The sequence below is a fragment of the Arachis ipaensis genome, chromosome B01 (genome assembly GCF_000816755.2).
Source record: "Arachis ipaensis cultivar K30076 chromosome B01, Araip1.1, whole genome shotgun sequence".
Taxonomy (NCBI): domain Eukaryota; kingdom Viridiplantae; phylum Streptophyta; class Magnoliopsida; order Fabales; family Fabaceae; genus Arachis; species Arachis ipaensis.
In genome coordinates, this window is record NC_029785.2 from 91,367,190 (window position 1) to 91,382,354 (window position 15,165).

Below are 15,165 nucleotides of genomic sequence, written 5' to 3' on the forward strand. Positions count from 1 at the left end.
AACAACAAGAGCAAGTACAGTATATGCACAACCAAGGACCAAATGAAGTGTATGGTGATACATACAATCCATCCTGGAAGAACCACCCAAACCTCAGATGGGGAGATAATCATACCCAAAACCAACAACCATGGCAGAGGAACTCAAATCAAAATAACCCAAGAAGCAACCAAAACCACAACCAGCAGCAGACTAACCAAAACCCCTACAGAAAACCTCAAAACAACTACCCCAACCCCAACCAGTACCAATCCAATAACCAACTCACCAACCAAAATGCCTATCATCCACCACCCACATCTCATAACCCACCTCAAGTATCACCTGAAGCACAGAGAATCACTAACTTGGAGGCCGTGATAGACAAAATGTTGAAACACCAGGAAATGGTAACCAAGAATTAGGAAGCATCCCTGAAGAGCCTAGAGAGACAGATGGGGCAAATCTCCAAGCAGATTTCTCTTGAGAGACCTTCAAGCTCACTGCCGAGTGACACAATCCCAAATCCTAAGGAAGAATGCAAGGCAATATAATTAAGGAGTGGGAGAACATTGATGAGCAACAATGACACTACTAAGAAGCAAGTAGAGAACAGCAAAAGACCAATAGAAGAGGAATAGCCAACACACACAGAGGAAGCCAATGATGATGATGCAATGGCAAGCAAGGAAGCCTCAAAGCAAACTCAAGCAAAGGAGGAACAACCAAAAATTCCAAAAAAAGGAAATGAAGTACAGTTGAAGGAAGAAGCTGACAAAGAGAGTCATAGCAACATCCCAAGGCTAAGGATTGTGCAGACTGATGAAGAGGCCCAAGAGGATATTGGAGTATTAGCCACTGAGAAGAGAGGTCTCCAAGGGAAGCCTACGGCCAAAAAAGAAAGATCAACAAAAGGAAAGATGAAACGGAGAAACAAAATAAAAAGGGGTTGGAAGAACAGGCCTAACTTTGTGGCTAACGTTGGCATGAGAAAAACACTCCCTGGGCACCAAAAGTTTGCGCCAACGTTAGCCCCTAACTTTAGGGTTGTTTCAATCTCATCCGAAGATCTCTCTGTTTCTTCTACTTCTTATTGAATTTAATTTCTGTTAATTGTTCTTCATCTATTTTCTTTGCAATTTACAATTCCTTTGCAATTGTTCTTGTTGGATCTAGGAAGGCATTGAGATCTAGACTTGGTTATCTAGTCTCTTGGGTCCTGAGATCCGGATTCCCCATTTTCCATTCCCTGTTTATTGTTTTCATGCTTATTTACAATTCTGTTTTTAGATCCGGTTCAATCCAAGTGTTCTTTTACTTCTCTGTTCAATTCAAGCTATTTACATTTCTTGCACTTTAAGATTCTGCAATTTACATTTCTTGCGTTCTAAGTTTCTGCCATTTAATTTCTTGTTCTTTAAGATTCAGCATTTAAATTCCTGTTCTCTTTAATTTCATGTCAATTACCCATTCCCTTTACTTTCCATGCAATTTAAATTCTGCAAATCACAAATCACTCAACCAAATCTTGATTCGCTTGACTAAATCAACCACTAAACTAAAATTGCTCAATCCTTCAATCCCTGTGGGATCGACCTCACTCCCGTGAGTTATTATTAGTTGATGCGACCCGGTGCATTTGCCGGTTAGTTTTGGGTGTTTTGGAGAAATTCGTTTTTTCGCTAAAATATCCCATCAGACCACTCTCAGTTTCATGACTGAAGCAAGGTCCTCCATTAGAAATTTGGAGGCACAAGTGGGTCAGCTGAGTAAAAGAGTTACTAAACTCCCTCCTAGTACTCTCCCAAGCAATACAGAAGAAAATCCAAAAAGAGAGTGCAAGGCCATAACTATAACCAACATGGCCGAACCTGGAGAGGAAGAAAAGGCAGTGATTTCCAATGAGGAAGACCTCAATGGACGTCTACTGGCCACTAAGAAGTTCCCTAATGCGGTACCAAAGGAATCTGAGCCTTATATAGAGACCATAGAGATTCCACTGAACTTACTATTGCCATTCATGAGCTCTGATGAGTATTCTTCCTCTGAAGAGGATGAAGATATTATTGAAGAGTAAGTTACTCAATATTTAGGAGCAATCATGAAGCTGAATGCCAAGCTATTTGGTAATGAGACTTGGGAGGATGAACCTCCACTGCTCATCAATAAACTAAATGATCTGGTTCAACTGAAATTACCTTAGAAGAAACAGGATCCTGGAAAGTTCTTAATACCTTGTACCATAGGCACCATGACCTTTGAGAAGGCTCTGTGTGACTTGGGATCAGGGATAAACCTCATGCCCCTCTTTGTAAAAGAGGAACTAGGGATCTTTGAGGTACAAGCTGCAAGAATCTCACTAGAGATGGCAGATAATTCAAGGAAACAGGCTTATGGACTTGTAAAGGATGTCTTGGTGAAGGTTGAAGGCTATTACATCCCTGCTGACTTCATAATCCTAGACATTGGGAAGGATGATGATGAATCCATCATCCTAGGAAGACCCTTCCTAGCCACAGCACACCTTGGAGAACATGCTTACTGGCGTTTAAACGCTAGTAAGGATAGCAGAATGGGCGTTTAACGCCCAGCCTGGCAACATTCAGGGCGTTAAACGCCAGAATGGACAGCACTCTGGGTGTTTAACGCCAGAAAGGGCTGTCTGATATCTAGCTGGCATTAAACGCCAGAAATGGGCATCTGGCTGGTGTTTAACGCCAGAAATGGGCAGCAGACTGGCGTTTAACACCAGAAAAGGTAGCAGAGCTGGCGTTAAATGCCAGATTTGGCATAGAATGGGTGTTTGAATGCCAGAATAGTGCAGGGACTCAAATTTCTTGACACCTCAGGATCTGTGGACCCCACAGGATCCCCACCTACCCCATTTCTTCTTCTCTCCTCTTCACACCTTTCCATAACACTCTTCCCCATACATCCTTAACCAATCACCTCAATACCTCTTCCCCAAACACCATCATTCACTATCAAATCTCACCCTCTTCTCCATACTCTCTTCACCACTCACATCCATCCATCATAAAACCCCACCTACTTCACCATTCAAATTTAAACCATTTCCCTCCCAAACCCTCCCCTTCATGACCGAATACCCCTCCTCACTACCTTCAATTTCACACAACATACACACTACTACCCCCTTGGCCGAACCACTCACCTCACTCCATCTCCTCCATTTCTTCTTCTTCTACTCCTTTCTTTCTTCTTTTGCTCGAGGACGAGCAACCATTCTAAGTTTGGTGTGGGAAAAGCTAAAGCTTTTTGTTTTCCATAGCCACTAATGGCACCAAAGGCCAGAGAAACCTCTAGAAAGAGGTCATAGAAGATAGAGAGATTCATCTCAAGGGTCCATCAAGACTACTTCTATGAAGTTGTGGCCAAGAAAAAGGTGATCCCCGAGGTCCCCTTCAAGCTCAAAAAGAGTGAATATCCGAAGATCCGACATGAAGTTCGAAGAAGAGGTTGGGAAATCCTCACCAACCCCATTCAACAAGTCAGGATCTTAATGGTTCAAGAGTTCTATGCCAATGCATGGATTACTAAGAACCATGACCAAAGTGTGAACCCGAACCCAAAGAATTGGCTCACAATGGTTCGGGGGAAATGCTTGGATTTTAGTCTGGAAAATGTGAGGTTAGCATTCAACTTGCCAATGATGCAAGGAGATCCTCACCCTTTCACTAGAAGGGTCAACTTTGATCAAAGGTTGGACCAAGTCCTTAGGGACATTTGTGTGGAAGGCGCTCAATAGAAGAGAGACTCAAGAGGCAAGCTGGTTCAACTAAGAAGGCTTGACCTTAAACCCGTGGCTAGGGGATGGTTGGAGTTCATCCAACGCTCAATCATTCCTACTAGCAACCGGTCTGAAGTTACAATAGACCGGGCTATCATAATCCATAGCATCATGAATGGAGAGGAAGTAGAAGTTCATGAGATCATATCCCTAGAACTCTACAAGGTGGCAGACAGGCCCTCCACTTTGGCAAGGTTAGCCTTCCCTCATCTCATTTGTCACCTCTGCAATTCAGCTGGAATTGTCATAGAGGAAGACACCCTCATTAAAGAGGACAAAATCATCACTAAGAAAAGGATGGAGCAAACAAGAGAGCCCACTCATGGACCTCAACAAGAGCATGAGGAAATTCCTCATCATGAAATCCCTGAGATGCCTCAAGGGATGCACTTTCCTCCACAAAACTGTTGGGAGCAAATCAACACCTCCCTAGGAGAATTGAGTTCCAACATGGGACAACTAAGGATGGAGCACCAAGAGCACTCCATCCTCCTCCATGAAATTAGAGAAGACCAAAGAGCCATGAGGGAGGAGCAACAAAGGCAAGGAAGACACATTAAGGAGCTAAAGCACTCCATAAGATCTTCAAGAGGAAGAACTAGCCGCCATCACTAAGGTGGACCCGTTCTTTAATTTCCTTGTTCTTTATTTTCTGTTTTTAGAAAATTATGCTTTATCTTTTGTCTATGTTTGTGTTTTTATTACATGATCATTAGTGTTTAGTATCTATGTCTTAAAGCTATGAATATCCTATGAATCCATCACCTCTCTTAAATGAAAAAAAAAATGTTTTAATTGCAAAAGAACAAGAAGTGCATGGTTTCAAATTTTATCTTAAAGTTTGTTTAATTTTTTTGATGTGGTGGCAATACCTTTTATTTTCTGAATGTACGCTTGAACAATGCATAATTTTGAATTTGTTGTTTATGAATGTTAAAATTATTGGCTCTTGAAAGAATAATGAAACAAGGAGAAATGTTATTGATAATCTGAAAAATCATAAATTTGATTCTTGAAGCAAGAAAAAGCAGTGAAAATAAAGCTTGCGAAAAAAAATGGCGAAAAAAAGAGAAAGAGAAAGAAAAAGCAAGCAGAAAAAGCCAATAGCCCTTTAAACCAAAAGTCAAGGGTAAAAAAGGATCCAAGGCTTTGAGCATTAATGGATAGGAGGGCCCACAGGAATAAAATCCTGGCCTAAGCGGCTAAACCAAGCCGTCCCTAACCATGTGCTTGTGGCGTGAAGGTGTCAAGTGGAAGCTTGAGACTGAGCGGTTAAAGTCATGGTCCAAAGCAAAAAGAGTGTGCTTAAGAGCTCTGGACACCTCTAACTGGGGACTTTAGCAAAGCTGAGTCACAATCTGAAAAGCTTCACCCATTAATGTGTCTGTGGCATTTATGTATCCGATGGTAATACTGGAAAACAAAATGCTTAGGGTCACGGCCAAGACTCATAAAGTAGCTGTGTTCAAGAATCAACATATTGAACTAAGAGAATTAATAACACTATCTAAATTATGAGTTCCTATAGATGCCAATCATTCTGAACTTCAAAGGATAAAAGTGAGATGCCAAAACTGTTTAGAATAAAAAAAGCTACAAGTCCTGCTCATCTAATTGAAGCTAATCTTCATTGATAAGTTTGGAATTCATTGTATATTCTCTTCTTCTTATCCTATTTTATTTTTAGTTGCTTGGGGACAAGCAACAATTTAAGTTTGGTGTTGTGATGAACGGATAATTTATACCCTTTTTGGCATTGTTTTTACATAGTTTTTAGTATATTTTAGTTACTTTTTATTATATTTTTATTAGTTTTTATTCAAAAATCACATTTCTGGACTTTACTATGAGTTTGTGTGTTTTTCTATGATTTCATGTATTTTCTGGCTGAAATTGAGGGACCTGAGCAAAAATCTGATTCAGAGGCTAAAAAAGGACTGCAGATGCTGTTGGATTCTGACCTCCCTTCATTCGAAATAGATTTTCTGGAGCTACAGAAGCCCAATTGGCTCGCTCTTAATTGCGTTGGAAAGTAGACATTCTGAGCTTTCCAGAAATATATAATAGTTTATACTTTTCCCGAGATTTGATGGCCCAAATTGGCGTTCAAATTTAGCCTAAAATATCTTGGCGTAAAATGCCCAAACTAGCACCAGAATTGGAGTTAAACGCCCAAACTGGCACCAAAGCTGGCGTTTAACTCCAGGAATAGCCTAAGCACGAAAAAGATTTAATGCTCAGCCTAAGCACACACCAAGTGGGCCTCGGAAGTGGATTTCTGCATTATCTGCACTTAGTTACTGATTTTTTGTAAACCCTAGTTACTAGTTTAGTATATAAGCTACTTTTAGAGGGATCTTGGGAATCAAGTATTTTTACGATCTTTTGATCATTGTACATGTTTGGAGGCTGGCCTCACGGCCATGCCTAGACCTTTTTCACTTATGTATTTTCAACGGTGGAGTTTCTACACCCCATAGATTAAGGTGTGGAGCTCTGTTATTCTTCATGAATTAATACAATCACTACTGTTTTCTATTTAATTCACGCCTACTTCTTCTCCAAGATATACTCTCGTACTTAATTCAGTTAAGTCAGAATAAAGGGGTGACCCGTGACAATCACCCAATCTTCGTTACTCGCTTAGCCAAGATCGCATGCCTGACAACCACAAAGCGATCTACATGATGTTTAACGTAGTCTTTGGACGACAGCTGGAGTATATTCTCTTGGGTTCACAATCAACGATTCACATTGTCTCTCCTGACAATAGAGCATCTGAATCTGAGATTAGAATCTTCATGGTATAGGCTAGAACCATTGGCAGCATTCCTGAGATCCGGAAAGTCTAAACCTTTTCTGTGGTATTCCGAGTAGGATCTGGGAAGGAATGAATGTGACAAGCTTCAAACCTGCGAATGTGGGGCACAAGTGACAGTGTGCAAAAGGACAATGGTCCTATTCCGACGCTAGCGGGAACCAACAAATGATTAGCCGTGCGGTGACAGCGCATACGGATTTATTTTCATCCGAGAGGATCATACAGCTTGCCATGGAAAGAGGTAACGCATGGTTGGAAGAAGGCAATAGGAAAGCAGAGGTTCTGAAGCAACAAAGCATCTCCAGACGCTTATCTGAAATTCCCACCAGTGAATTACATAAGTAACTTTATTTTATGTTATATTTTATTTATATTTTCATTATCAAAACCTCATAACCATTTGAATCTGCCTGACTGAGATTTACAAGGATGACCATAGCTTGCTTCAAGCCGACAATCTCCGTGGGATTGACCCTTACTCACGTAAGGTATTACTTGGATGACCTAGTGCACTTGCTGGTTAGTTATGTAGAGTTGTGAAGAAGTGTTGAGATCACATTACGTGCACCAAGTTTTTGAAGCCATTGCTGGGGAACAAACAATTTGTGTACCAAGTACCAAACTCTTCTCTTAGATCCAACCATTTGATCACTAGTCCAACCCTTGCATCTAGCTCTTGAAATCTCAACCTTAATGAGTCTTGATTTGCAACTCCAACCACTAAATATCCTTCTCTTTCGCTTCATTCCACAAAGTCTCCTTAGTTGGCCATCCGTTTCAAGCATACCATACTCAAGTGGGACAGTAAAGCAAATAGAGATAAGTTTCACCCACTCAAATGAAGGAGTAGACGGCAACCTAGGTAGAGAAGTCTCCAACGATCTTGACAAAGTATATTCAACTTCCGTCCATCATTTTCGAAGGACTTCCACCTTTTGAAAAGATTCTTCACCTTCATCTGGAGAAGGCTCTTCTAACTCAAGGAGTTCACTTGTGGATGCAAATTCATTACTAGGATGGCTTGATTCATGATCATCATTACCAAGGAAACTTGCTTTTTGATCTTACCCGTCCACGTCTTCATAGGGAATATGCCTTGGAGGTTGTGCACTACCCTCCTTAACATCAATTTCAAGCTTCTTGGAGGAATACTCTACAACTCTAGATTCCCATGGAGGTTCAACATCTTCTAAGTCGTCAACCACTTCTTCTTCTGCAACAATTATAGCTTCCTCCAATTGTTCCAGTACGAAGTCACATTCCTCACTTTCCACCGGTGTTCCTAGTTTCTCCTTTATGCTACGCTCCTCATTAGATTCTCCACATGCAGCCATGGGAGTGCCTTGAGTGTTGAAGTGCAGTGAAGCTAAATTATCTACTACCTCGGTCAAGGTAGCTATAAACTCTAGTGTTGTCTTTTGTATCTCTCTTTGCCCTTGAAGAAGAACACCAAGGGTGTCATCCATTGGAGATTTAGGTGGATATGAGGGTTCATCGGTTGGGAGGAAAGCTTTATTATAGGAAGGTGGTGATGGGTGAAAATTAGATTTTCACATAAAACTCACCGGTAAGTGTACCGGGTCACATCAAGTAGTAATAACTCACAAGAGTGAGGTCGATCCCACAGGAATTGATGGATCAAGCAACTTTAGTGAGGTGATTAGTCTAGTCAAGCTAATAGTGTTGAATTTAGTGAAATGGAACTAGCAGAAGATAAATTGCAGTGAATTAAAAGTGCAGAAGAAGTAAATTGGCTGAATCTTAAAGTGTAAGAAAGTAAAAGAGCTGAAACTTAAATTGCAAAAAAGGTAAATAATTGAAGCTTAAAGTGCAAGGAATTTAAATTGCTGAATATAAATTGCAAGGGAACTTAAATTGCATGAAGAATAAAAGGATTTGGGTGCTGAAAATTAAAACAGAACTGAAAAAAGTGAAGTGCAGTAAACTAAAAAGCTCTCAAGTATTACCACTTGATACATAAGCACCACAAGCATTTAATTAGAGGACTTCTTCAAGCTCATTTGTTTCTTTTCTTTACACTCTAATCATTGATGCTCTGAGCCTTGAGCTTTGAGGGAGTGCTTTTGCACTTGAGCCTAGCCTTTACTCTAGGTATTTTGTTTTCAAGCTTTTTGCTTGATACATAAACACCACAAGTACTTAACAACTTAATTGTCATTGGTACTTAGAGCCTTCAGCTTTCTCATTCTTTCCCTTTTTCTTTTCTTGCCTTAATTGTATTTGCTTTTTCAAGGTTTTCATGATTTCAAAAAAAAAATTCATAAAGTGTTCTAGATGAAAACTTCAATTAAATAAAATCTAATGCAATTGAGCAACAGTTAATTATTCTAGCCTTCCAATACTTGTATGCACATGCTAAGTTCTTCTTTAATTCCTTGTTTGTTTATAATCATGATTCCTTAATTACTTTGACTTACACAATTCAAGATGGTAATCATAATGTCACAGCAAGATGTTACAAATCAAAATTCAGGCTATGCTTATTCATACACACATGTGCATACAGAGAAGATAAAGACAATCCTGCAATTTACAGTGCTGGAAGTAAGTAGGAGGAGAAAGGAGCGTTACCACTTTGTAGTTCATCTTTCTTGTTGTTGTCCCTTTCCTCCTATTCTTCTCCTCCCCATGCCACACTTAGAATGCTTGCTCATCCTTAGGCAACAATTAGAACAATGTTGGTGGGGTCTAAAATGGATCATGAATGTCTTGCACAAGAAAATGTCAGTAGCATATGTGTTTAAGCAAGCAAATTAAAAACAACCATGAAGGCACAGGAGACAGAGACATTGTGATTGCAAAAATAAGAGGCGTACATGATACATTGCAAAAAGAATGAGTGGCACACTAAACTTAGTGTGACACTTTCACTTTGAATTGATGCAAGTATCTAATATAGATTGGAAATAAATTTTTGTTGCATAGCAACACCAAACTTAGAATGCAATCATATGTCAATTTATTTGAACTAAAACTAAGCAAATAAAACTGTTATATGTTAAATACAATTATCAAGGGAAGAATCTATCATGAATAAGGATTTCTTGGTGAAGTATTTAACAAAAATAGTTAAGGAGTAAAATAAATGGAAACATTAAAAACAAAGATTTAACTAAAACAACAAACCAAAAGAAAGATAATACTGTAAAGGCATTATGATTATACAGACAAGTGGTGTTGCTGGATTTCTTGCATAGAGAATTAAGTAGCACACCGAACTCAGAAACTTAGTGTGACACTTCCATGTAGAATTGATGCAATCATTCGGAGGGATTGAAATCAAATTGTTGCAGGGCAACACCAAACTTAGAATGTAACCATATGCCAATTTATTGAAATTTAAACAAAGCAGACAGAGAAAATAAACAAAGCAAAGGAATGAAATGTTACCTAAGGTTGGGTTGCCTCCCAACAAGCGCTCTTTTAGTGTCATTAGCGTGACATGTTGTTCTTCACTTTCTTCCTCTTCTTCCAGTTTGTTAAGAGGAATGACCTCAAGGGAAGAAAAGATTCAACTATTGTCCCCTGTCTTAGTCTCTCCTCAGCAAGCTTCCTTTTGTTAATGGCTTGATTGAGCTTGCTTGCTGGATCAAGGGTAGGATTGGTGCTCTTGTTAGTTGCCTTCACTTCTTGGATATCAATACTTGGTGGTTGTGTGATGGTTAGAGCATTATCTTCATCAAAAGCCTTTTGAATTGGTGGTTCAATGAGCCCTTCATCTATGTAATTCTCTACTTCACTTGAGTATGAGCTTCCTTGATTGTCTTCCTCACTTTCTTGTTCCTCCACTTCCTCTTTTACACTCAACATTTATTTTAATAGCACTTTCATAGAAGAGGTTTGTTGTTCTTCCCATGATTTCTTCATCTCCTCTTCATATCTTTCAATCACAGATTCAAGTGTTGAGGCTTTTTGGTTTAGGAAAGTTTGTGGGGTCGTGAGTTTTCATATTCCCTTGTCATCTCAAGTGGCTTCTGTTGATATGCAGGTTTAGATTCAATTACTTCTACCACCTCTTCCTTCTTCACTGAAAATTCACTTGACACAAAGGCCTCTTCATCTTGCTCTTCTACTTCCTCCTTCACATCCACCAATTGGTCTTCATCTACCTTGCTTAGCACTTCTTTGTTTCTCCTTGCTTGCTCCAAATATCCATCCATCTTATTGCAGAGGGTTTCTTGCTCTTTCCAAGAGTCTATAGATGTTTGTAGGTATTGTTCAAATGCTAGCTCAAGGGATGAAGGTTCAGAATAATTTTGTGGGAATGGATGTATTGTGGTGATGTTTTGAGTGGTATGGAATAAATCTTGTAAGTTATGAAATGAGTTTTGTGACTGTTGAGATGAATTTTCTGTGTAGTGGAATGGATTTTGTGGTTGGTGAAATGAGTTTTATGGATCTTGAGAGAGGCTTTGTATTGAGGTAAAATCAAGTGATGAAGAATTTTCAAGTGAAAAACTGGGAGGTGAGGTTGGAAAATTTAGCATGAATGAATTGAAGGTTTGCTCAAGTGATGATGGCCCTTGATTAATGGAGTATGAGCTGTCCAATGCTTTCTAGTTTTGATCCTCCCATTCACAACTTGAATCATTGTTGAACTCATTACAGTATGGATCATCTTGTGGTTTTGGGGGGTAATCTTGCATGAACTTGTTGAAAGCACACTCCAGTGATGATGTTTCTTGATGAACAAAGTATGGATCATTAAGATCCCTCTGATTTTGACCCTCCCAGTCATAATATGAGTGGTTGTTATAGCAGTACGAGTCATCTTGTGGCTCTGGGAGGTGTTCATACTTGTTTTTTCCTTGTTGATACTCACATCCACCATTAGCATAATAACATGAATTATTTTGTGGTGTTGGGTAGTATTCCATGGAATTGTCTTGATTAGCATGTCCCCATTGGTTGGATTGCTCATAATCTGTTGATTCTTGGTGATATTTCCATCCACCATTAGGATAATGACTTGAATCATTTTGTGGTGGTGAGCAATATCCCATATGATTCTCTTGCTCATCTTATGATTCTGAAGCATATCTCCATGGATTAGAGCGCTCAGAATCTGTGATTTCTTAGTGATATTCCCAGCCACCATTAGAAATTGATGATGGTGGGTAATATCCCATAAAATTTGTTTGATCACAAGATGAGTTGAACTCCATTTGAATTTTGTAAAATACATCACCAATGAAAATTGAAATTCATGTCACAAGTGAGAATTTCTTAGTGAGGCAATAACTCAAACACCTTGGCATCAGAAAAAGAATAAAAACAAAGAAAATGCTTAATCTAGACTCCTCACCCACTTAATCATTGTCGATCTATATCAATTCCCGGCAACGGCGCCAAAAACTTGATGGGTGAAAATTATATTTCCACACAAAACTCACCGGCAAGTGTACCGGGTCGCATCAAGTAGTAATAACTCACAAGAGTGAGGTCGATCCCACAGGGATTGATGGATCAAGCAACTTTAGTGAGGTGATTAGTCTAGTCAAGCTAACAGTGTTGAATTTAATGAAATGGAACTAGCAGAAAGAATTTTGTTCTTTATTCTAGCATTCAATTATCTTGGAAAAGAGATTAAATGTAATTGGGTTTTATGGGAACCTTGGAAGAGGAAACATAAAACCATGCTTGAAATTCTTTCTCACACTTGAATAGATTTGGGTTTTGGTGTTTGGATATGGTGACATATAATCCTCCATCTACTTGGATCTATGATGATGTGTGGTATAATTAGGGACCATTCATCATCTCTTCTCATGAGCAATTAGACCAAGGAATTGGCTATTGATCAAGATTTGAGAGATTGAATTACCAAGGAATTGGGATTCAATCAATCATGATTGCCAAGAGGTCAATGAGTTGCATGATTGAAGATGAGATGAAAACTATTGATCCTAAGAATGCAATATCTCTTGATCCATATGTTAATTTCATTCTTAGTTCTTGTTATTTACTTTTTGTCTTTAACTCTTGCCATTTACTTATGCACATTTATGGCTTTATTTACTTTTGCACATTTGTGCCTTCCAATTGTTTGTAGAAATGCTTCACTTGGTTTTACTTTCTAGTCATTTACTTTCTTGCACTTTACTTTCTTGTACTTTCCATTCCTTGCAATTTCCATTCTTGTACTTTAATTTTCAGCACTTTAATTTCTTGTCATTTACTTTCCTTTCACTTTATTGCTTTCCTTTACTTTTATGTCATTTACATTTCCTTGTTGCTTATCACTCAAAATTGAATCATTTAACTAGAATAATTAATCAACTATTGCTTGCTTAATCCTTTAATCCTCATGGGATCGACCTCACTCTTGTGAGTTTTATTACTTGATACGACCCAGTGCACTTGCCGGTAGTTAAAACGGAAGAAGTAATTTTTTTCGTCATCAATTTTTTGGCGCCGTTGCCGGGGATTAATTGTGATTAACAAACTACCGGTTGGTTGATTATCAAGATTAGACATTTTTTTGTTCCATTTTTGTCATTTACTTTATTTTTTTATTCTCTTTTCTTATTGCTAGTAAGGTGTTTGTGTTATTACCTCACTAAGAGTCTCTCATTTGTGACTATGGGGATTCCAATTTCTTTTGGTGATTATTGTTTGAGACAAAGAATTTTACAAGAAAAAATGGAGTTTACCTCACATGTTGATCATTCACATTGCATGGGATATTGCCCACCACCACAAAATAATTCATGTCATTGTCCTCATGGTGGATGGAAATATCAACAAGAAATGATGAATCATGATCAATCAACCCAAATGGGATATACCCCAAGGTCACACAATGATCAAGCAAGTTACATGGGGTATTTCCCACCACCATAAAATGATTCAAGTTACCATACTAATTGTGGTTGGGAAAATCAAGATCAAGGAATGATGGGATTTGAGCAATCAAACCAAATGGGATACTTTCCAAGGTCTCAAAATGATTCATACTTCTATGAATGGAACAACTATCCAAATTGTGATTGGGAAGGCCAAAACCAAAGAAAATTCAATGTTTCCTATCCCATCCATCAAGAGCCATCATCCCTTAATGCATTTAAGCAAAATTGTCCAACCTCACCTCCAAATTTTTCATATCAAAATTTTTCATTACTTGAGTTTGCCTTAACACAAAATTCCTTCCAAAATCCATATAATTCAATTCATCAACCACAAAATTCTCTTCATGGTCCATAAAACTCACCTTATTACCCGCCAAACATATACCACTCCAATCAATTCCATTCACAAGCCAACTCTAACCAACCGCCACAACCTCCCTTAGATCCATTTTCTAGGCTAGAATTTCTCATTGAAGAGTGCATAAAGAAAATCAAAAGATTTAATAAAGAATCGGATAAAATAGCAAAGAAATTTAGAGAAAAAGAGGAAATAGCAAAAAGGGACCATGAAGAAAAAATGAGACAATTAGCACAACCTTATGTTGAAGATCCAACCACTCTCTTTCCTTGGCTAAGGGAAGAAAACAATACATCAAGAGGAGTAGTGCTAAGCAAGGAGGATGAAGATCAAATGGTGGGTGAAAAAGAGGGATTAGAAAAACAAGAAAAAGAGGCACCCATACCAAGTGAGGTTCCAATAAAGAAGGAGGAGGTTGTGAGAGTATATAAGCCCAAAGCTCCATATCCACAAAGGATACTTAGGGTGACAAAGGAACATGCAAACTCACTCCCAAAGAATGCAATGCAAGACCTTACAAAAGAAAGGGATAAAAACAACCAAGGGAGTCCACACTCCAATAAAGTAGAGAGTTGCATGGATGATGATTTAGTTGAACCATCAATCCAAGAGGTTCTTGATGAAGAGGACACTCCAACCATCACACAACACTTAAGTCTTGAAATCAAGAAAGTGAAGGCAATCAATGAAAACACTCAAAGAAGGATTATGACCAAGAAAACAAAGATAACATCCATGAAAAAGAGAAGGTCAACAAAAAGTAATCCAACCCCCACCCCAACAAGCAAGAGGAATCAAGCTAATAACAACAAAAGAAGGCTTGTTAGGAGGCAATCAAATCAAGGGGCATCAATATTCTCTTCTTCTCCCTTGAAGTCATTTCTCTTAACCAATTGGAAGAAGAGGAAGAAAATTCAAGAACCAACATGTCAAGCTAATGACACTAAAAGAGCGCTTGTTGGGAGGCAACCCAACCTTTGGTAACATTTTCTTTCTTTTCTTAGTTTATTTTCAATAATTTGGCATATGATTGTATTCTAAGTTTGGTGTTGCATGCAACAATTTGATCTTTAATCTTTAGTGGGTACTTGCATCATTCTAAAATAAAAGTGTCACACTAAGTTTGGTGTTGCCACTTACCTTTCATGCATAGTACCATGCACAACTCACTTATTAATGCAATCACATTGTCTCTTTTCTTTGTACCTTGATTGTTATCTTTAATTTTCCTTGCTTATACACACGCATCACTCACATCTCTTCTTGAAGACATTCGTGATTAATCATAAATTCCATCACTACTATTTTACTTGTTGCTTGAGGACAA